At 39.8% G+C, this 21,665-nt stretch overlaps 1 protein-coding gene and 1 long non-coding RNA gene across 16 annotated transcripts in view; one reads left to right on the top strand and one right to left on the bottom strand.

The window, feature by feature from the left end:
- Positions 1 to 1,336: 1,336 nt before the first annotated feature.
- Positions 1,337 to 5,426, bottom strand: LOC129047972 (uncharacterized). Its single transcript, XR_008509922.2, has 3 exons — positions 5,082 to 5,426; positions 4,414 to 4,475; positions 1,337 to 1,646 (listed from the first exon to the last, which is right to left on the bottom strand). It is a non-coding gene; the product is annotated as an uncharacterized LOC129047972 (long non-coding RNA).
- The window catches only part of FKTN (fukutin), a 215,738-nt gene continuing 199,482 nt past the window's right edge, over positions 5,410 to 21,665 (top strand). For 10 of the 15 annotated variants that reach the window (XR_008509456.2, XR_008509457.2, XR_008509458.2 and 7 more), the window contains exons 1-3: positions 5,410 to 5,481; positions 18,073 to 18,175; positions 20,980 to 21,071. The gene's annotated coding sequence lies outside the window, so the exon portion shown is untranslated. Of the gene's footprint in view, positions 5,482 to 5,824; positions 5,912 to 18,072; positions 18,176 to 20,979; positions 21,072 to 21,519; positions 21,655 to 21,665 lie in introns of those variants that run through there. The other 5 variants (XM_054519479.2, XM_063713905.1, XM_054519481.2 and 2 more) reach the window with 3 other exon arrangements.

Raw genomic sequence — 21,665 nt, forward strand, 5'->3', positions numbered from 1 at the left:
TGACTACATAGAGTTGCATATTGCTAATAGCCACTGTTTTGAACAGTGTACCTACAGATGGAAAATGAAACATGCTACGTTAGTAACTATAATATTACTTATGAATTTGGTTTCTTTGGATCTTGCCACATGTTGGGTTACATTTTGGTAGATGGTAATTAAGAGTCAGAATCAGAACCTAAACCTTTTTAAAATTCTTGTTCTAACTTGAAAACAGTTTAGAAGAAAAAAAAATCAGTGAGACTGCAGCTCCTGTAACTAAGAAGTTATGTAAGAAGAATGAAAGGAGACTGGATAGTCTTGAGTCACAGGAAGAAGAATGGACAAAGATTGATCGATAAACCACTATAGAAGATGGAGAGTGAATGGGTGCAGCATTTCTGGAGAACAATTTTAGTAATGTTAAGATTTTTAAATGCACATGCTCCTTAATTTCCTTTATAAGTATTTCTCTTACATATATACTCAGAAGAAGCCAATGTTCATTGCAGCATTACCATAGCTAATAGTAGCAACCTAATTATTAATTGAAGACCTACAAATTTGGATGGACTTGGAGGTAAATTCCTTTTCCTTTTTTGGTAGCAAGGCACAGAACTGGTTCAAAAGGCCTAAGTTGCCTCAACAAAAGAATGTGATAACAGAATTTTGAAGGCTCCCCTTTTCTAACTTGCTATACCAGCAAACTACCATTATTAAGTATTGGTCTAGATACTATATATTCTGCACATTCCCCTCCCCAATAAATGTTATATAGACCATTATGACAATTGGCTTAATTAGAACCTTTTCCTTGGTATACCAGTTCATTTGTGCCTGGCTGGGAGTTCTGTGGCATAAGAGCTCAGGATATTATGTGTGCTCTACTATTCTGCCCAAGCTTTTCCTTACTAAACCCCATTTTACATTTATACTGCATGGTGTATTCGTGTTTATTTATTTATTTTTGTAAAAGGTCAGCACAAGAGCAGATGGTTAGATTGTGGTATTTCTATGTGATCCTACACAGCTGTTAAAGGATATGCTGTTAATGGAAGTGTATTCATGATATTAGACAGAAAAAAGTCATCCAGCAATATATACATGATGATACCACGGGTGTGTGCATGCACGTATACTTGGGTAAGAGGGGACCCTGACCTGATCACCACACACTCTTGCTGTGCTTCTCTTCATGGCATGAAAAATTGAGGAGCCAAGGGATTATGCCTACTTGGAATGCATGTTTCTTCACCCACTTATATACTATGTTATTGAAACAGTCTTTTGTTGTCTGAGATAACACTTGGAGTTCTTGTCCTACCTCCACGACGATGATGGAGCACGGACACAAAGGTGAGGTTAGAGTGAAAGTTTAATAAGGTGAAAGAAGAAAGCTCTCTGCCAGCAGAGAGGGGGTCCCGAACCAGAGTGCCCACCATGAGGCTGGGGTCCAGGTTTTTATGGACGGAAGGGGAAGGAATGTGCTTAGTCTGTGGGCTGTCTTGGCGAATGCGTGACTCGGCTTGGCCCGGGACCAGTCAGGAGGTTAAATGATTCATAGATGCTGCTTAGCTTGGCCCAGGACCTATCAGAAGCTGAAGTGAAGGTGTGGCCGAGGACCAATCGGACTGAGGTGATGATACACAGCAGCTGGACTTACAGTCCTAATAAAGGAAAGTAGAGCGCCCATAGGAACTTAACAGAGCCCACTGTGCCCATGCCTACAAAAGGAGAATAAACTTTTCCTGGGAACCTGCTGACAATACAAAGGACAAAGGCATTTCTGTGCCAGGCCTTGTTCCCTTATCTGAGTGAGCTGGAGGTTTGTGCAAGTTTTTATCCAAATGGGCTGTAGGTTTTTCCATCTGTGCAGTCATGGGCATGTCTCCAGGCACAACACCCTGTGCTAGTTCCCTTATTGGTGCCTGCAGCTTTTTTCCCAGGCTGCTTTTAATATTATCTGGGGATGAGGCACTGACTCATGGGCCAGGGGCTCTCCAGAACCCTTCTCTTGTTACCTACCTAAGGTAAGCTAACTAACCGGTTCCCCACACTCTTGCTGTGCCTCTCTTCATGGGATGAAAAATTGAGGAGCCAAGGGACTATGCCTACTTGGAATCCATGTTCCTTTACCCACAGAATTCTATACTATGTTATCAGCCAGAACCCCAGGATTCCTTGCCTTATCAGCCTGAAGCTTGCTTCCAGGATATGTGCGGGCCTTTTGTCCAAATCCATCCTGAAAAAAAACTACTACAGATGTATATACCCCTATGGCTGGCAGTTTGTGGGAAGTACAGATGAAGCTTGGATGTGCAGACTGAGTTGTCCACATGCATGCATGATAGGCCCCTGTGGCAGGCTTAAGCTAGAAGTAAAAAGAGACCCAGGGGATCAGGGAAGGGCAGGCCAACCTAGCATCGTTTTCTAGTACACTTCTGAAGAATCTGTGAATCACATATTTGAACATAGATTTCTGTTCCTTGAGAATATATGTTAAAGTAGAAGAGTATAACATTTTATTTGTTGGTTAACGCTCAGCTATTTAGACACTGAAAATATGTCAGGGTTGGCTTTCATTTGTATTCTTGGCCCAGACCCTACAAATGTTAGGAGTCTGCCAGGATCCTTACATGTGTGCACAGCTGAGTGGTTTATAGAACATGAATATTTACTTGTAAGAGAGGCTGTTTTTATGCATCCTTGTACCCCCTCTTTCAACTGTATTTGCTATCCAGATTAAAGCATACTGACTGACGTTTGCCATGAGCTGAGGGCTCACATTTGACCTTTCAGTATGCTTGATAAGTAACACTGCCACCAGTTGAGTTGTATATTTACCTTCAGTTATGTTTGTTCCCAAACCTGCTTATGCAGGTGGTAGTCACTGTTGTAGTCATATAAGTATGTAAACCAATTATATAAATATATAAACCAATATAAATATGAAATGAGTATGAAAAGGTACTTACAAGAAAAGTAGGGGAACCATTAGAGATGAAGAGTTTAAAAAGTTGCAAAGTTAGTTGTGGCCAAAGTAATTGTGATAGGGGAAGATTTTTAAAAATAAATTCCAGGACTCCAAATTTATATTCCTTCACTTGTATCTTTAAGTTCCTGGTCCATTTTACAGAAACAGAAACTACAAATGATGGATGATGCATTATGTCTATGGTTTTGTAAGAAAAACAGTGAGATACTCTAATCAGTTGGTCCATACTTAAAATGAACTTAGTTCAAAACAGAAGATTGGCCATTGTAACCCTCTACTGAAACTGCCTTTTTAAAAAGGTTTATTCAGAACTAGATTTGTTATACACTTGAAACGTATTTATTTCTAAGAACCTGATAATTTTTCCCTTTTCCTGTTACTTTTAATTATAATTTCCAAATATACAGAAAAGTAGAAAGCCAGTGCTTTGTGCTCATCACCTAATCAATTGTTAACATTTTGCCATGTTTGTGCCATCTATTTTGTTTTAAAATGTCACCTGTAAGTATGCTGTATGCCTCCATGATGGCTTTTAAAAACAGCCACATTCTGTTAACATTCTTAGCAAAATTAACAGTAATTCTGTACTATTATCTAATGGATCAGTCCATACTAAAATTTCAGTTGTCTCAAAAATATCTTTTTACAGTTAGCTTGTTCAAATCAGGATCCAGACAGGGTCCACACATTGTACTCCGTTACATCTCTTAAATCTTTGATTTTACAGTAGTTCCCTCTGCTTTTAAATGCCATTTATGAAAAAAACTGAGGAATTTGTCTGGTAGGATGTCCCGTTTTCTGAATTTAGTTGCTTCTCTATATCCTGTGTTAGATCTAGACTTTGAGTAAATGCAGGTTCAATTTTTAGGCAAGAATCCTTCACCCAGGTGTGGCTGTGTACTTTCTGTCACATCAGGAAGTACATAATATATGCTTGTCCCAAATTTAGTGAGATTAAGATCAGTGGGTTCAGGTAGTGCCAGTCTATTATAAAGTTCCCCATCAACCTTTCGCCTTAATTTTATCATCTATTGATTTTGCCTTTTCGATTATTTTATTAGGAGTTGCAAAATCGTGATTGTTTTATCATTCTCCATTTATTAGCTGGAACTCTTGTAAGTATTTTGGTTACACTAAAATTCAGTTCATACAAGAAAGGCAGGATAAATGCTTGATGTTTTCCCTTATCAAGTTTTAGAATATTTAATCTTCAACCTGGCAACCTTCAATCACGACTGAATTTTATTTTTTAAGGAGTCATTATAAACTCAAGACTTTTTATATTTGATGTGTTTCAATCAATAGCAAGTATGTGATGCTCAAGTTTTCCCATGTCCCATCACGTTAGCACCTGTGTTAATGATGCCATTAAGCTTTGATAACTTACTTCCTCTTGGTGTAAACTTCCACTTTTTTTTATTAACCTACTAAGTACCTACCCGTTCTGAGTGCATTGGATGGGAGGACTTCAACAGTAAGCTTCTATGTACCTAGGAAATTTCTGGAAGGAAAAATAAAAAGTTGGTAAAAGTCATAACCTCTAGGAAGTGAGGAAGATTTTTCTTGCTTTTGTTTCTGTACTGATAGAAACAACTGATAGAAACAATATTTGCTTAGAAAACAAATATATGATGGGAGTATTTTCCGTTTTGTAGAAATAAATTATAATTACAGTAACTGGTTTAGTGATTTATGGTCTTCAAAAATTTATAACAAGATTAATATCTGAGCCTTAACAACCATCTTTTGGATTACACCGTTAAAAGAACCAAAGTGGGAGGATCGCTTGAGGCCACGAGTTCGAGACCAGCCTGGGCAAGATGGTGAGGACGCCCTCCCCCCCCCACCCCCGCCACCCCCCGCCCTGCTAGCCCCCAACGTCTCTACAAAAAAAGAAAAGAAAAATGTTAATCAGGTCCAAAATTGTATCCAGCCTTAAACTGGAGGGCAACAGGTCGCTGAATCTTGAATGTCATAAAGGCACCTCAACTTCATGAGCAATAGTGAACGCAGCTGCTATTTTCCACTCTATCCCCTATCTCTACTAATTGTATCCAAACCAAACTTCAGGGAGTTATGCTGAATCCCTCTAGCAAAGCACACGCACTAAAAAAATCACTCGTTTATCAGAAGTTCACATTTAACGGGCTTGGAAAACAGCTCAGCTGCTGCCTCCAGTTCATCGTCCGCTGTCGAAAGCGTTTGAGAACTTTTCTTAAACTCTCAGATTGCCTCAGGGCGCTGCTGTAGTTGTCAATTAGGCAAGAGATAAAAGAGGGCTTTGGCTAAGTGGCTAGATTATAAAAGCGAGGAATCGCCAGGGCTCAGTGAACTTCTAGCGGTGAGGATGCGACAAGAGTCACAAGAAAGCCGAGGCTGAGGCTGGACCTTGGGAACCTCCCAGCAGGAACCAAGCCAGCCTCCGCCGCTCAGCACTTGACGGCCGCTTTTGCAGCGGTTGCTGTGAGTGCCGTAAAGCGGAGCGGCTGCAGCTGCTGTTGAGTGAGGTAAGGTATGGGAGGCTCAGGTCGGTACCCGGGGATGGGTGGGCGCCTTCAGACAGCTGCCGCTGGTGACTCGGGTGCCCTTACCGGGCATCCTCCAGCATTCTGGGCACCTGCCTACCCCTTGGTGGGGAGTCCGGCCACAGGCTGAGCGCGCTCCGGGCTGGGTACTCCTCAGTCAGTCCACGAGCATAGCGTGGTAGACTTCCACTTGACAAGTCCTTCCCGCACTTCTGGGCGTGTCATCAGGTAAAATCTTAATCCTCGGACAGATGAAAGGTTGGAGGACGATCGAGACTCTTGTAGTAGCCGGGTTAGGGTAGTGACCCCTGACCTCAGGTGATCCGTCCGCGTTGGCCTCCCGAAGTGCTGAAATTACAGGCGTGAGCCACCGCGCCCGGCCTGAAATTTACAATTTCTCAGTTAACATGAGGTAAGCCACATTTCTCTTGGCTTCAGTTTTGTCAGATGTGGGGGAAAAAAAAGGACCTAGATGATATATCAGATTCTTTATGCTTTTGAAGATAGCACGTTTCCAGTCAGTAAAAATCAAGCTGTGAACAAAAGACAAAGTGAATAATAGAGCAGTATATTAGAAATTGGGCAGATGGAAGCCCAGTAGAAAAGGCTGTGTTTGAGCTAGACTCTGAGGATGAATAGGTTGAACGATTTGAAACCATCTCTGTTGGGCCATGGACAAAGATATCAAATGCAGGAATAAGCATTTATATTTTAGCGATTCTATTTGTGGACATATGTTTAGTGAGGGTAGAGGATTTGGGAAGGCTGGCATTGAATGATGAAAGAACTCTTAGTGGAAAGGAAGTGCAGGGTGTTCTGACAAGGAATAAGAAAGGAACCGGGGAAATGCCGAAAGAACAATACGCAGGACTCGATTTCTTGGATCTGGGTGATGATATTTTTAATCTGCGTTTCTAAAAAGTAAGTTTAAGTGCTGTTGGCAAAAATGGGAATTCTGTTGAATTCCATCATGCGATAGTGTACTGGGAATAAAGTGATGTAGATGGTAGAGTGCTGATGTTGCCAATAACTAGCCTCTTGGCTGTCATTTAATTCTTCTAGAGCCTATTCTCCATAAGGTGATGTTGGGCCAGCTGATCTCTCTTCTCTAAAACCTGTAAAACTAGAGACTGTGAGAATGGAGAGCTAGTTACTTTCTTCTGGACGGGGAGAGGAAGATAGTTGACAGAGAATAAAATTGTTAATTTTGAGGCTGGATGCAGTGGCTTACGCCTGTAATCCCAGCACTTTGGGAGGCTGAGGTGAGTGGATCACCTGAGGCCAGGAGTTGGAGACCAGCCTGGCCAACATGGTGAAGCCCTATCTCTACTAAAAATACAACAAATTAGCCGGGTGTGGTGGCGGGCGCCAGTAATCCCAGCTACTCCTGAGGCTGAGGCAGGAGAATCGCTTGAACTTGGGAGGCAGAGGTTGCAGTGAGCCAAGATCAGGCCACTGCACTCCAGTCTGGGCAACAAGAGCGAAACTCTGTCTCAAAAAAAAAAAGTTAATTTTGAACATGTTAAATTTGAGGTGAGGTGCAGGAAATAGAGTTGAAAATATAGGAAGATAGAGTGCATGGACTGTAATTTAAATAGTGTTTTCTCTCACAGGTGGTAGTTAAAATCTTGAGAATGGATTTGCTTTCAGGGAGAGATTGTAGAGAGAATAACTATAGGCCATACCCATAGAGAGGAGGTTGGAGAAATTATTGAAGGAGGCATGTGGATCTCAGAGCTAAGAGCAAGGAAGGAGTTCTTTTTAAAAAAGTTACATATAGTTGTAGATTCTCAGGGGCCCAGTGTTGTTATTAAACTAATTTAACAGCATTTACAGCAAATAATAAGCACCTACTTCTGGGAATTCTGGCAGAAAATAAATAATTCAAATAGATATAATCTCCACTGCCTAATTGTCTACCCAGAAGTGGTATCATTTACACATTTATTTATTCAACAAATATTTATATGTTTCAAGCACTGCTGGTTCTAGGGATATAACGACGAGCAAGGTAGACATTGTTCTTATCCTCCCTGCATGTAAAGCCCTTAGCATCTACATCGGTGCTTTTCAAATTTTAATGTACATGTGAATCATCTGAAGATTTTATTAAAATGTAGATTATGAATCAGTACATGGGGGCTGAAAATTCTGTATTGCTAACAAGCTCCAATGTGATACTGATGTTCTTAGGACCATACTTTTAAGTGACAAGAATCTAGATCCTGTTTAGCAAATATGGCCATTATTAAGCCACTACCACTACGCATCATCTGTTTCTCTTAGGATAAAATAATTTTTACTTCTTATGAAAATAACATATGCTCATACAAATATTGGAACAATATAGAAAAGTATAAAGAACCGTGTAAAAATCACTCCTAATTCTCCCTACCCAGAAATAACCATTATTAATATTTTTGGGAACATTCATCCAGATTTTACATACGTTTATACATTGACAATTTAAGTGTTGCACTAAGTACATGTCACACTCTAAGCCCTGTGTTTGATTCTATTTGCTGTATGGTTTTATTAAGATAAATACCCATGTGTCCAGAACTAAGCAATTAAGTACTTGCATTCTTGAGGGAGTCACTTAAAAATAATTTGGGGGCCAGGCACAGTGGCTCACGCCTGTAATCTCAGCACTTTGGGAGGCCAAGGTGGGTGGATCACGAAGTCAAGAGATCGAGACCATCCTGACCAACCTGATGAAACCCTGTCTCTACTGAAAATACAAAAATTAGCCAGGCGTGGTGGCACGTGCCTGTAGTCCCAGCTACTCGGGAGGCTGAGGGAGGAGAATCACTTGAATCTGGGAGGTGGAGTTTGCAGTGAGCTGAGATTGCGCCACTGCACTCCAGCCTGGTGACAGAGTGAGGCTCCGTCTCAAAAAACAAAAACAAAAACAAAAACAAAAAAAAAGCAAACCTTGGGAGCTGGACAGTGTCTCATGCCTGTAGTCATTCCAGGTGCCCAAGAGGCTGAGGTGGGAGGATTGCTTGTGACTAGCAGTTTGAGGCAGCAGTGAGCTATGATTGTGACACTGCACTCCAACCTGGGTGACAGAGAAGACCCCATTTCTTAAAAAAATAAAAACTTGTGTTACTTCAAAAATGGGGAGACATTAACACAATTACATGTGGGCTGTAGTAAATGAATATTTGTCATTTCATTTAGGATGAGAGAAGAATTTTTAAAGTTTTAAAAAAACTTAGTAGTTTTTTTCTTATTACAAAATCAATTGATGTTCACGTAAGATAAATAAGGAAAAAAAATAAAAGCACCTACACTCCTCCCAACCCAAAGACAATCCTTGCTGTCTTCACCTCCCTTCCTGCTAACCTGTCTTATCTAGATCTTTCATTTCAGCCACTCTTTTTCCAAAACCCTCTTACACCATAGTCATTCAGAAAGAAGTAACTATGTATTTATGATTTTTCTGGAGCATCTACTGGAGAAACTATAAATTTCATTAGCTTTTTATCTTCAAGTGACAGCATGTGTAGGTAGAGGTTATATTGCAAAGGATTAAGTGCATGAATGGTAAGCAGGTAAAGAAACTTCTTAACCCTTTGCAGTCTAATGTTTACTTCCAAGCTGCTGACAGTTGTGAGAAGTTAGCAGTCAAAGGAAAAGAAATGGACAATAAGAAAGACCAACAGTATTAGGGAAGATTTGATAGTAGCTGTTGCTACTGGGATATTTTTGGCTTTTGAGAACAGCTGAAAAATGTTGATTTTTTTTTTTTTGGTCTGACCTCTGAATACATTTTCAGAGGCATTTTCTCTTTATGCCTGCCAATCTGCTACCTCCTCTCTCTAACTATACCTTTTCCTAATTACACTACTCTCTTTCCTCTGTAGTTCAGCCTCCTGTTTTTTTTGTTCAGGGCATATTTGAATGTCATTTCTGTTTTAATGAATTGCCTGAAGGGTTCTTGCTGTGCACTGCACAAACGAAACCAGTTCACTGAGACCGTGCTACTGCAGTAAAGAAAGAGCTTACTTAACAATGATGCTGGCTGTGCAAAGGAGTTATTACTCAAATCAGTCTCGCCAAAGACTTGGTGGTTAGTTTTTCAAGGATAGTTTTTAGTTTGGTGGGCAGGAGACTAGGGAATGAGGGCTGCTGGTTGGCTGGGGATGCGATCGTAAGGGTGTGAAAAATGGTCCTTGTGTGCTGAGTCCACCTCTGGGTGGGGAGCCATGTGACTGATTGGGTCATGAGTCACTAGTTCACCTCTAGGTAGGGTCAGCTGGTCCAGAATGCAAAGATCTGAAAAATATCTCAAAAGACCCATCTTAGGTTCTATAGCCAGGGAAAATATAAATCCTGTGTCCTTTGGAAAAAAGACTGGTTATCATTTAACTACATTTTACCAGAATTCAGGTCCCTCTCATAATCCTAATCTTGTAGACTTTCATTACTTTTACAAAGGCAGTTTAGTTTTGGAAAAGGTTACTATCATCCTTGCTTTAGGTTAAACTGTAAACTAAATTCCTCTCAAAGTTAGCTTGGCCTGCACCCAGAAATGACCAAGGACAGATTGGAGGTTAGAAACAAGATGGAATCAACTATGTCAGATTTCTCTTAGCTGTCATAATTTTGTGAAGGAAGTTTCTCTCTCTGATTCATACTATCCATGCCTCACTCTTACTCCCCAATATCCCCAAATAAGTCAGGGACCCCACAGCATAAGGATGTGGCTAGGCTAGCACATATCATCTTATGAACCTAAGTTAGGTGTCAGGGAAGGTTTTTGATTCCACTTCCCCCCACTCCTACCTTCTGGATCATCTCTCTTGATATTCATTCATTCATTCATTCATTTGTTCAAACAGACCCCTACCTAGGTGATTCTCAAAAGAGTGGGGTCTGGGGCTGGAGGAGGTGTCAGGGTAAACCAGTTACCAAAAGTCTTTCGTACTAATACCTTCAAAGGACAAATGCAAATGTAAAAGGGAAGCTGAAAGAATATGCAGTGGGGTTCCAAGATGGCTGAATAGGAACAGCTCCAGTCTACAGCTCCCAGCGTGAGCGACGCAGAAGATGGGTGATTTCTGCATTTCCAACTGAGATACTGGGTTCATCTCACTGGGAATTGTCAGACAGTGGGTGCAGGACAGTGGATGCAGTGCACCGAGTGTGAGCTGAAGCAGGGCGAGGGATCGCCTCGCCCAGGAAGTGCAAGGGGTCAGGGAATTCCCTTTCCTAGCCAAGGGAAGGGGGGGACAAATGGCACCTGGAAAATCAGGTCACTCCCACCCTAATACTGCGCTTTTCCGACGGCCTTAGCAAATGGCACACCAGGAGATTATATCCCGTGCCTAGCTCGGAGAGTCCTATGCCCACAGAGTCTCACTCATTGCTAGCATAGCAGTCTGAGATGGAACTGCAACGCAGCGGCGAGGCTGGGGGAGGGGCACCTGCCATTGCTGAGGCTTGAGTAGGTAAACAAAGGGTCTGGGAAGCTTGAACTGGGTGGAGCCCACCACAGCTCAAGGAGGCCTGCCTGCCTCTGTAGACTCCACCTCTGGGGGTAGGACATAGCCGAACAAAAGGCAGCAGAAACCTCCCCAGACTTAAATGTCCCTGTCTGACAGCTTGGAAGAGAGTAGTGGTTCTCCCAGCATGGAGCTTGAGATCTGAGAATGGACAGACTGCCTCCTCAAGTGGGTCTCTGACCCTTGAGTAGCCTAACTGGGAGGCACCCCACAGTAGGGGCAGACTGACACCTCACATGGCCGGGTACCCCTCTGAGATGAAACTTCCAGAGGAACTATCAGGCAGCAACATTTGCTGTTCAGCATTATTCACTGTTCTGCAGCCTCCTCTGCTGATACCCAGGCAAACAGGGTCTGGAGTGGACTTCCAGCAAACTCCAACAGACCTGCAGCTGAGGGTCCTGACTGTTAGAAGGAAAACTAACAAACAGAAAGGACATCCACATCAAAACCCCATCTGTACATCACCATCATCAAAGACCAAAGGTAGATAAAACCACAAAGATGGGGAAAAAACAGCAGAAAAACTGAAAATTCTAAAAATCAGAGCTCCTCTCCTCCTCCAAAGGAACGCAGCTCCTCACCAGCAATGGGACAAAGCTGGATGGAGAATGACTTTGACAAGTTGAGAGAAGAAGGCTTCAGATGATCAAACTTCTCTGAGCTAAAGGAGGAAGTTTGAACCCAACACAAAGAAGTTAAAAACCTTGAAAAAAGATTAGACGAATGGCTAACTGGAATAACCAATGCAGAGAAGTCCTTAAAGGACCTGATGGAGCTGAAAACCATAGCACGAGAACTACGTGACGAATGCACAAGCTTCAGTAGCCGATTCAATCAACTGGAAGAAAGGGTATCAGTGATGGAAGATCAAATGAATGAAATGAAGTGAGAAGAGACGTTTAGAGAAAAAAGAATAAACAGAAATGAACAAAGCCTCCAAGAAATATGGGACTATGTGAAAAGACCAAATCTACATCTGATTGGTGTACCTGAAAGTGACGGGGAGAATGGAACCAAGTTGGAAAACACTTTGCAGAATATTATCCAGGAGAACTTCTCCAACCTAGCAAGGCAGGCCAACATTCAAATTCAGGAAATAAAGAGAATGCCACAAAGATACTCCTCAAGAAGAGCAACTCCAAGACACATAATTGTCAGATTCACCAAAGTTGAAATGAAGGAAAAAATGTTAAGGGCAGCCAGAGAGAAAGGTCGGGTTACCCACAAAGGGAAGCCCATCAGACTAACAGCTGATCTCTTGGTAGAGACTCTACAAGTCAGAAGAGAGTGGGGGCCAATATTCAACATTCTTAAAGAAAAGAGTTTTCAACCCAGAATTTCCTATCCAGCCAAACTAAGCTTCATAAGTGAAGGAGAAATAAAATCCTTTACAGACAAGCAAATGCTGAGAGATTTTGTCACCGCCAGGCCTGCCCTACAAGAGCTCCTGAAGGAAGCACTAAACATGGAAAGGAACAGCCAGTACCAGCCTCTGCAAAAACATGTCAAATTGTAAAGACCATGGATTCTAGGAAGAAACTGCATCAACTAATGAGCAAAATAACCAGCTAACATCATAATGACAGGATCAAATTCACACATAACAATATTAACCTTAAATGTAAATGGGCTAAATGCTCCAATTAAAAGACACAGACTGGCAAATTGGATAAAGAATCAAGACCCATCAGTGTGCTGTATTCAGGAAACCCATGTCACGTGCAGAGACACACATAGGCTCAAAATAAAGGGATGGAGGAAGATCTACCAAGCAAATGGAAAACAAAAAAAGGCAGGGGTTGCAATCCTAGTCTCTGATAAAACAGACTTTAAACCAACAAAGATCAAAAGAGACAAAGAAGGCCATTACATAATGGTAAAGGGATTAATTCAACAAGAAGAGCTAACTATCCTAAATATATATGCACCCAATACAGGAGCACCCAGATTCATAAAGCAAGTCCTTAGAGACCTACAAAGAGACTTAGACTCCCACACAATAATAATGGGAGACTTTAACACCCCACTGTCAACACTAGACAGATCAATGAGACAGAAAGTTAACAAGGATATCCAGGAATTGAACTCAGCTCTGCACCAAGCGGACCTAATAGACATCTACAGAAATCTCCACCCCAAAGCAACAGAATATACATTCTTCTCAGCACCACATCACACTTATTCCAAAGTTGACCACATAGTTGGAAGTAAAGCACTCCTCAGCAAATGTAAAAGAACAGAAATTATAACAAACTGTTTCTCAGACCACAGTGCGATCAAACTAGAACGCAGGATTAAGAAACTCGCTCAAAACCGCTCAACTACATGGAAACTGAACAACCTGCTCCTGAATGACTACTGGGTACATAATGAAATGAAGGCAGAAATAAAGATGTTCTTTGAAACCAATGAGAACAAAGACACAACATACCAGAATCTCTGGGACACATTTAAAGCAGTGTGTAAAGGGAAATTTGTAGCAGTAAATGCCCACAAGAGAAAGCAGGAAAGATCTAAAATTGACACCCTAACATCACAGTTAAAAGAACTACAGAAGCAAGAATAAACACATTCAAAAGCTAGCAGAAAGCAAGAAATAACTAAGATCAGAGCAGAACTGAAGGAGATAGAGACACAAAAAACCCTTCAAAAAATCAAAGAATCCAGGAGCTGGTTTTTTGAAAAGGTCAACAAAATTGATCGACCACTAGCAAGACTAATAAAGAAGAAAAGAGAGAAGAATCAAATAGATGCAATAAAAAATGATAAACGGGATATCACCACCAATCCCACAGAAATACAAATTACCATCAGAGAATACTATAAACACCTCTACGCAAATGAACTAGAAAATCTAGAGGAAATGGATAAATTCCTCGACACATACACTCTCCCAAGACTAAACCAGGAAGAAGTTGAATCTCTGAATAGACCAATAACAGGCTCTGAAATTGAGGCAATAATTAATAGCTTACCAACCAAAAAAAGTCCAGGACCAGACAGGTTCACAGCTGAATTCTACGAGAGGTACAAGGAGGAGCTGGTACCATTCCTTCTGAAACTATTCCAATCAATAGAAAAAGAGGGAATCCTCCCTAACTCATTTTATGAGGCCAGCATCATCCTGATACCAAAGCCTGGCAGAGACACAACAAAAAAAGAGAATTTTAGACCAATGTCCCTGATGAACATCGATGCAAAAATTCTCAATAAAATACTGGCAAACCGAATCCAGCAGCACATCAAAAAGCTTATCCACCATGATCAAGTGGGCTTCATCCCTGGGATGCAAGGCTGGTTCAGCATACGTAAATCAGTAAATGTAGTCCAAAATGTAAACAGAACCAACGACAAAACCCACATGATTATCTCAGTAGATGCAGAAAAGGCCTTTGACAAAATTCAACAACCCTTCATGCTAAAACCTCTCAATAGATTAGGTATTGATGGGACATATCTCAAAATAATAAGAGCTGTTTATGACAGACCCACAGCCAATATCATACTGAATGGGCAAAAACTGTAAGCATTCCCTTTGAAAACTGGCACAAGACAGGGATGCCCTCTCTCACCATGCCTATTTAACATAGTGTTGGAAGTTCTGGCCAGGGCAATCAGGCAGGAGAAAGAAATAAAGGGTATTCAATTAGGAAAAGAGGAAGTCAAATTATCCCTGTTTGCAGATGACATGATTGTATATCTAGAAAACCCCATCGTCTCAGCCCAAAACCTTCTTAAGCTGATAAGCAACTTCAGCAAAGTCTCAGGATACAAAATCAATGTGCAAAAATCACAAGCATTCTTATACACCAAATAACAGACAGAGAGCCAAATCATGAGTGAACTCCCGTTCACAATTGCTTCAAGGAGAATAAAATACCTGGGAATCCAACTTACAAGGGATGTGAAGGACCTCTTCAAGGAGAACTACAAACCACTGCTCAATGAAATAAGAGGACACAAACAAATGGAAGAACTTCCATGCTCATGGATAGGAAGAATTGATATCGTGAAAATGGCCATACTGCCCAAGGTAATTTATAGATTCAGTGCCATCTCCATCAAGCTACCAATGACTTTCTTCACAGAACTGGAAAAAACTACTTTAGAGTTCATATGGAAACGAAAAAGAGCCTGCATTGCCAAGTCAATCCTAAGCCAAAAGAACAAAGCTGGAGGCATCACACTACCTAACTTCAAACTATACTACAAGGCTATGGTAACCAAAACAGCATGGTACTGGTACCAAAACAGAGATATAGACCAATGGAACAGAACAGAGCCCTCAGGAATAATACCACACATCTACAACTATCTGATCTTTGACAAACCTGACAAAAACAAGCAATGGGGAAAGGATTCCCTATTTAACAAATGGTGCTGTGAAAACTGGCTAGCCATATGTAGAAAGCTGAAACTGGATCCCTTCCTTACACCTTATACAAAAATTAATTCAAGATGGATTAAAGACTGAAATGTTAGACCTAAAATCATAAAAACCCTAGAAGAAAACCTAGGCAGTACCATTCAGGACATAGACATGGGCAAGGACTTCATGTCTAAAACACCAAAAGCAATGGCAACAAAAGCCAAAATTGACAAATGGGACCTAATTAAACTAAAGAGCTTCTGCACAGCAAAAGAAACTACCATCAGAATGTACAGGCAACCTACAGAATGGGAGAAAATTTTTGCAATCTACTCATCTGACAAAGGGCTAATATCCAGAATCTACAAACAACTCAAACAAATTTACAAGAAAAAAACAACCCCATCAACGAGTGGGCGAAGGATATGAAGAGACACTTCTCAAAAGAAGACATTTATGCAGCCAACAGACACATGAAAAAAATGCTCATCATCACTGGCCATCAGAGAAATGCAAATCAAAACCATGATAAAATACCATCTCACACCAGTTAGAATGGCGATCATTAAAAAGTCAGGAAACAACAGGTGCTGGAGAGGATGTGGAGAAATAGGAACACTTTTACTCTGTTGGTGGGACTGTAAACTGCTTCAACCATTGTGGAAGACAGTGTGGCAATTCCTCAGGTATCTAGAACTAGAAATAGCATTTGACCCAGCCATCCCATTACTGGGTATATACCCAAAGGATTATGAAACATGCTGCTATAAAGACACATGCACATGTATGTTTATTGTGGCACTATTCACAATAGCAAAGACCTGGAACCAACCCAAATGTCCATCAATGATAGACTGGATTAAGAAAATGTGGCACATATACACCATGGAATACTATGCAGCCATAAAAAATGATGAGTTCATGTCCTTTGTAGGGACATGGATGAAGATGGAAACCATCATTCTCAGCAAACTATCTCAGAGACAAAAAACCAAACATCACATGTTCTCACTCATAGGTGGGAACTGAACAATGAGAACACTTGGTCACAGGAAGGGGGACATCACATACCGGGGTCTGTTGTGGGATTGGGGGAAGGGGGAGGGATAGCATTGGGAGGTATACCTAATGTAAATGAAGAGTTAATGGGTGCAGCACACCAACATGGCACATGTATACATATGTAACAAACCTGCATGTTGTGCACATGTACCCTAGAGCTTAAAGTATAATAATAAAAGTAAATAAATAAATAAAAAAGAGTATGCAGTGCTGCTCTTCACTGTAGAAAGAGCCCGAGAATTATCTTGAACTCCAAATCCTGTGCCTTTTTTCATCACAGTTGTGTATGAGTTTTATCTACTACTAGTTTTTTTCCAAGCCTTTTCACATCTTGACATATAGTAAATTTGACCAAAAACAGATGAAAGGAAAGATAAAACAATGTGTTCTTGGCTGGAGGTGACCTACTCTTGGGGTCTAGCTACCCCAAAGACTGAGAGGATTGTTAACTCTGACACCTATAACCCATTCATGATTTAGTTGGTAAGCAGATCTGCCCATTTCTTTCTTCTTCATTGCCAGATCTCAGTTCATGCACTAGTTATGCCCTGCTTCCACTTCATCTAAGAATTCTGTGTCATAATATACCATACTTATATATTAACCTTCTCATATTTGCATTAGAACTTTAAGATAATTGGGCTACTTAAACTTCATAACTCCCCTCATTACATCTTTTTTTTTCCTGAAAACATTTGCCATTTCTCTCCCAACCACCGCCTCATTTTAATTTACTATCTCTGCAATACTTTTTGTTTTCTTTTCCATTAGAGATGATATGCTGTCTTCTTTAGGAAACTTTACCTAAGTGTAAGTAAGGAAATGAATGCTATCCTCCCTAGTGTTTTTATTATGATAGCTAAAATGTAACATATAAAAAGAAGTATATATAGAAACAATATTTTTGTTTTAGTTCTATGCCGTATTTCTCCATACGTTATTTTTTTATATTTTTAAACGTTTATTTTTTGAAGGTTGGAACCAGATATGAGAGTTTAAGGGGCTTTAAACTCTTTTAAAAATCTTTTTTTTATATATTTCAAATTCTGTTTTATTGTAAAAGTTCCTGCAGAACAGAAAACTTTTATTTAAATAGTTTTCTGTTCTCTTGAGCATTGTGCAGTATTTTTAGTATACTTAGCATACTTACTATTACTTGATGTTAATTCAGCCAGTTTTAGGCTGGTGGGGAAGATGATTTATATACACTAACAGTTATAATGCAAAATAGAAACTAGTAAAAGCCTCAAGGTTAGTTGCCTCTCCTTGTGCTTCCATAGTAACCCGTGCTTATTCCTTCATTGCAACTACACTGTATTGTTATTGCCTCTATATTTATCTCTGATAGAGTCCATCATAAACTAGAACAGTGGTTCTTAATTGATGTGGGGGTGGTAAGGAATGGGGCTTGTGCATTTTGGAAAACATCTGCTCATATTCTTTTTCAGGTACATCACTCTCTCCACCACTATCACTACTGCCCTTCTTTTTTTGAAAACTTCCGTACTCACCTTTAAGCCCTTCGAAGTTAGGGAACTGTATCTTATTTGTCATTTTATCTCTAGTGCTTAGCATTTTTTTTGGCATCTGTGCCCATTAAGGTAGACAGTAACTATTTATTTCTTGCAGGAATTTAAAACTAGGTTAGAAGTGGAGGGAGCACTTCTAACCTGGAAGAATATTGAAGACTTCCTTGAAAAAGTGTCATTTGAGAGGAGCTATGAAAAGAAAGGTAAACTGGTTTTATGGAAGTAAATGAGAACATTGCAGACAAGAGGTAATGGGCAAAAACACAGAGGCAGGAAAGTGTAGGATGTATTCCAGGAATACTCATGCAAAAACCATAGGCTATGTGAAGCGTGAGAAAGCTTATAGTAAGTTTGCCTATATTCAGTCAGATTGTGAATACCCCTTTATACCATTATATGTAATTTGAACTATTTGTAGGTGGTAGGGAACTATTGAAAAGTTTTGACTGTGGTGTAACTTGATTTATCTGTCAGCAACTTGATACATATGTCAGTGTATAGGTAAGACTGTGGATACAGAGAAAGTGGAGACAGGGACATCAGTTAAAATTAGGACATTAGGTACAATTAGAGTTTAGAATGACAGTGAAGAAGGAAAGAATTGATGCAAGAGGTATTTGAAAGGTAAAATCAACATACTATGGCTTCTTTTTTTCAGTATCACATTATTCATTTTTAAGTGGTTACTGAATATTCCTAATGAAGAGGTAGTGCTAGTGAAAAGGAACATTTTGATAGGTGAATCTTTCTCTTTTGTGACTGAATTGCCTTGGCATTTATAGAAAATAAATAATGAAGTTAATTGGATATCATCTTGATGATAAAAATGTAGTTAAGTTTTTGATGTTATAGTTTGGAGGTTTATTTTATGTAAGAATTAGTTGTAAACTAGAGAAGAAAGAACAAGATATTAATTTAGATTTTATGCCTGTAGTAGCTTATATAGGCCTATTATGTGTTCTTTCCCATTTATTAATTTGGGCTTAGAAGAAGCTGAGTGATGGCCTACTCTGAGTTCCACTTTAGATTTCACTAGGAATCAGCATACAATACATTAATGCACTATTTAATACAAGTACAAGAACTTGAGTTGAAATCTTGAAAATGAAGGGCAGTCTCCTTGTTAATCTTGTGAGCTGCCCTTATCAGAGTATAGGTTGAGCATCCCAAATCTGAAAATTCAAAATCTGAAATGTTCCAAAATCTGAAACTTTTGCGTGCTAATATGATGCTGAAAGGAATGTTCATTGGAGCATTTCAGAATTTTGGATTTGGGATGTTCAACTGGTAAGTGTAACCCAAATATTCTGGAATCCTAAAAAGTCCAAAATACTTTTGGTCCCAAGCATTTTGGATAAGGGATACTAAACCTCTATTTGGTAATTGTATTTCCATGGGTTTTAACTGAATACAAAAACTAATACCATCATCAATGTTGATTGATATTGTTTTCACAGTTTTGGGAGATAGAAAGTAATTATGATTTATTAGGTTATCTTTGCTTAATATACATTATCTATTGATCAGGTGAATTGTTCACATCACTATTGGTATTATTTCTCTTAAGTAGTTTCTGGACTATATATATATATATATATATATATATGTTAGTGTTTGCTTTATATAGTCATCAGCTCTGGCAGCTTATTTGGATTGTTTTAAAACCCCAAACCAAGACTTGATTTTAAGATGGTAAAGACATTTGTGCCCTCTTCTATCTGAAATTACCATGAAACAACAAGGAAAATGAGAGAAAGAGATGTAATTACATCTTTGCTGAGACTAGAAGACGTGTAACTCCAAATTGAAATATTTGAGAAATGGCAGCCACATGTAAGCAGGAAGAGGTTAAAAGAGAATGCTGGTAGAAAGAGATCTCAGATAGAGCTGGCAGAGCAAAGAGTCCTCTTCTGTTTACAGTGGGATCAGGATGCATAGAAAGGCAATGGGAATTTCCTTGGATTGTTTGGCAACATGAACTAGCAAGAAAGGAAGAGTGAATGAGGAAGCGCACAAATACCCCATCTTTGCAGGAAGCACTCTCTTGCTGAGGCAAAGTAGAGGAGAGATAGTGAGTGGTCCTTTGCTGCCTGTCTCTGACATCTGGAAGAAGTAATGTTTAAATGCTTTTCCCACTTGTTCTCATACACATTCTCTGCCTTTCTCACATATACACATGTACAAAATACTCTGTCAGAAAGAGTTTTCTTGTATACTAAAGACTACCCTTTAGTCTAGAATACACCCTTATTTCTTTCTTCCATAGTTAAGTAGTAAATTATATTCCCATCTAGAAAAGTAGGTGAGGGCTGGGTGGCATGGCTCATGCCTGTAATCCCAGCACTTTGGGAGGCCGAGGCAGGTGGGTTGCTTGAGGTGAGGAGTTCGTGACCAGCCTGACCACCATAGAAAAACCCCGTCTAAACTAAAAATACAAAAATTAGCCGGGCGTGGTGGCAGGCACCTGTAATCCCAGTTACTCAGGAGGCTGAGACAGAATTGCTTGAACCCAGGAGGTGAAGGTTGCGGTGAACTGAGATCATGCCACTGCACTCCATCCAGCCTGAGTGACAGAGGGAGACTCTGTCTCAAAAAAAAAAAAATGCTTAATTGTAGTTCTGAAAATAGAGAATTCAATGTCATAACAGAAAAAATATTTAAGAAAACCTTCTGCAAAGACAAGAAATCTTTAGGTCAGGCTCAGTAGTAGCTCACACCTGTAATTCCAGCACTTTGGGAGGCTAAGGCAGGAGGTTCTCTTGAGGCCGGGAGTTTAAGACCAGCTTGGGCAACATAGCAAGACCCTGTCTTTACAAATAAATTTTTAAAAAATTAGCTGGGCATGGTGGCACATACTTTTACTCATGGCTACTCAGGAAGCTGAGATAGGAAGATCACTTAAGCCTGGGAGTTTCGGGTTACAATGAGCTATGATTGCACCATTATACTTCAGCCTGGACGACAAAGTGAGACCCTGTCTCAAAAAAAAAAAATCTTTATTCTGCAGATTGAAAGGAAACACATTGAATGAGGAAAAAACTAACATACAGTCATCAACATCCTTGTATAACCTAGTTTTTGAAAAATTGGATTTCAAAGGTAAGGAATGCATTCTTTGCTCATCCCAATAAAAAGATTAAATTACCTATCGGGGGTTGGTTTGGGAAATCAGATATTTTCAAGGGAATATTTAGCACTACAGGACAATGGTACAAAGTGTGTAAGTCATTGGGGAAAGACAGTGTAACCTCAAAGCCAAATTGACAACTATTTTTGAACAAGGCAAAAGCACAAGGTAAGTGGTATCCCTAAGTTCTTTTTGATAAACTGCAAGAAGATGAATATCAGTCATCCAGTAGATGAACAGAGATGATACAGCAAATGGATTGGCAGGGAACATTGTAGGAATAAGACCAAAATAACTATGAGATTTGTAGTTATGGAATACAATAGAACCATAACAAGTAGAAATAATTAATAAAAGTCAAGATTGAAAGAGGAGAGAATACAGAATGTAGTATAAATTTGTTGGTCTCTTATTTTATAGCTGGAGAACAAAAGACATATAAACCTTAGATATCAAGCATAATAGAGGTGTCAGTATATTTGAAGGATTGAAGGAATAAATGTAAGCACTTGAAGAACTAAATGTGTTTAACCAAAATCAAACAGTGGAGACAAGGTAGGAAGAAG

This window comes from Pongo abelii, chromosome 13, assembly GCF_028885655.2.
Source record: "Pongo abelii isolate AG06213 chromosome 13, NHGRI_mPonAbe1-v2.0_pri, whole genome shotgun sequence".
Classification (NCBI taxonomy): Eukaryota; Metazoa; Chordata; class Mammalia; order Primates; family Hominidae; genus Pongo; species Pongo abelii.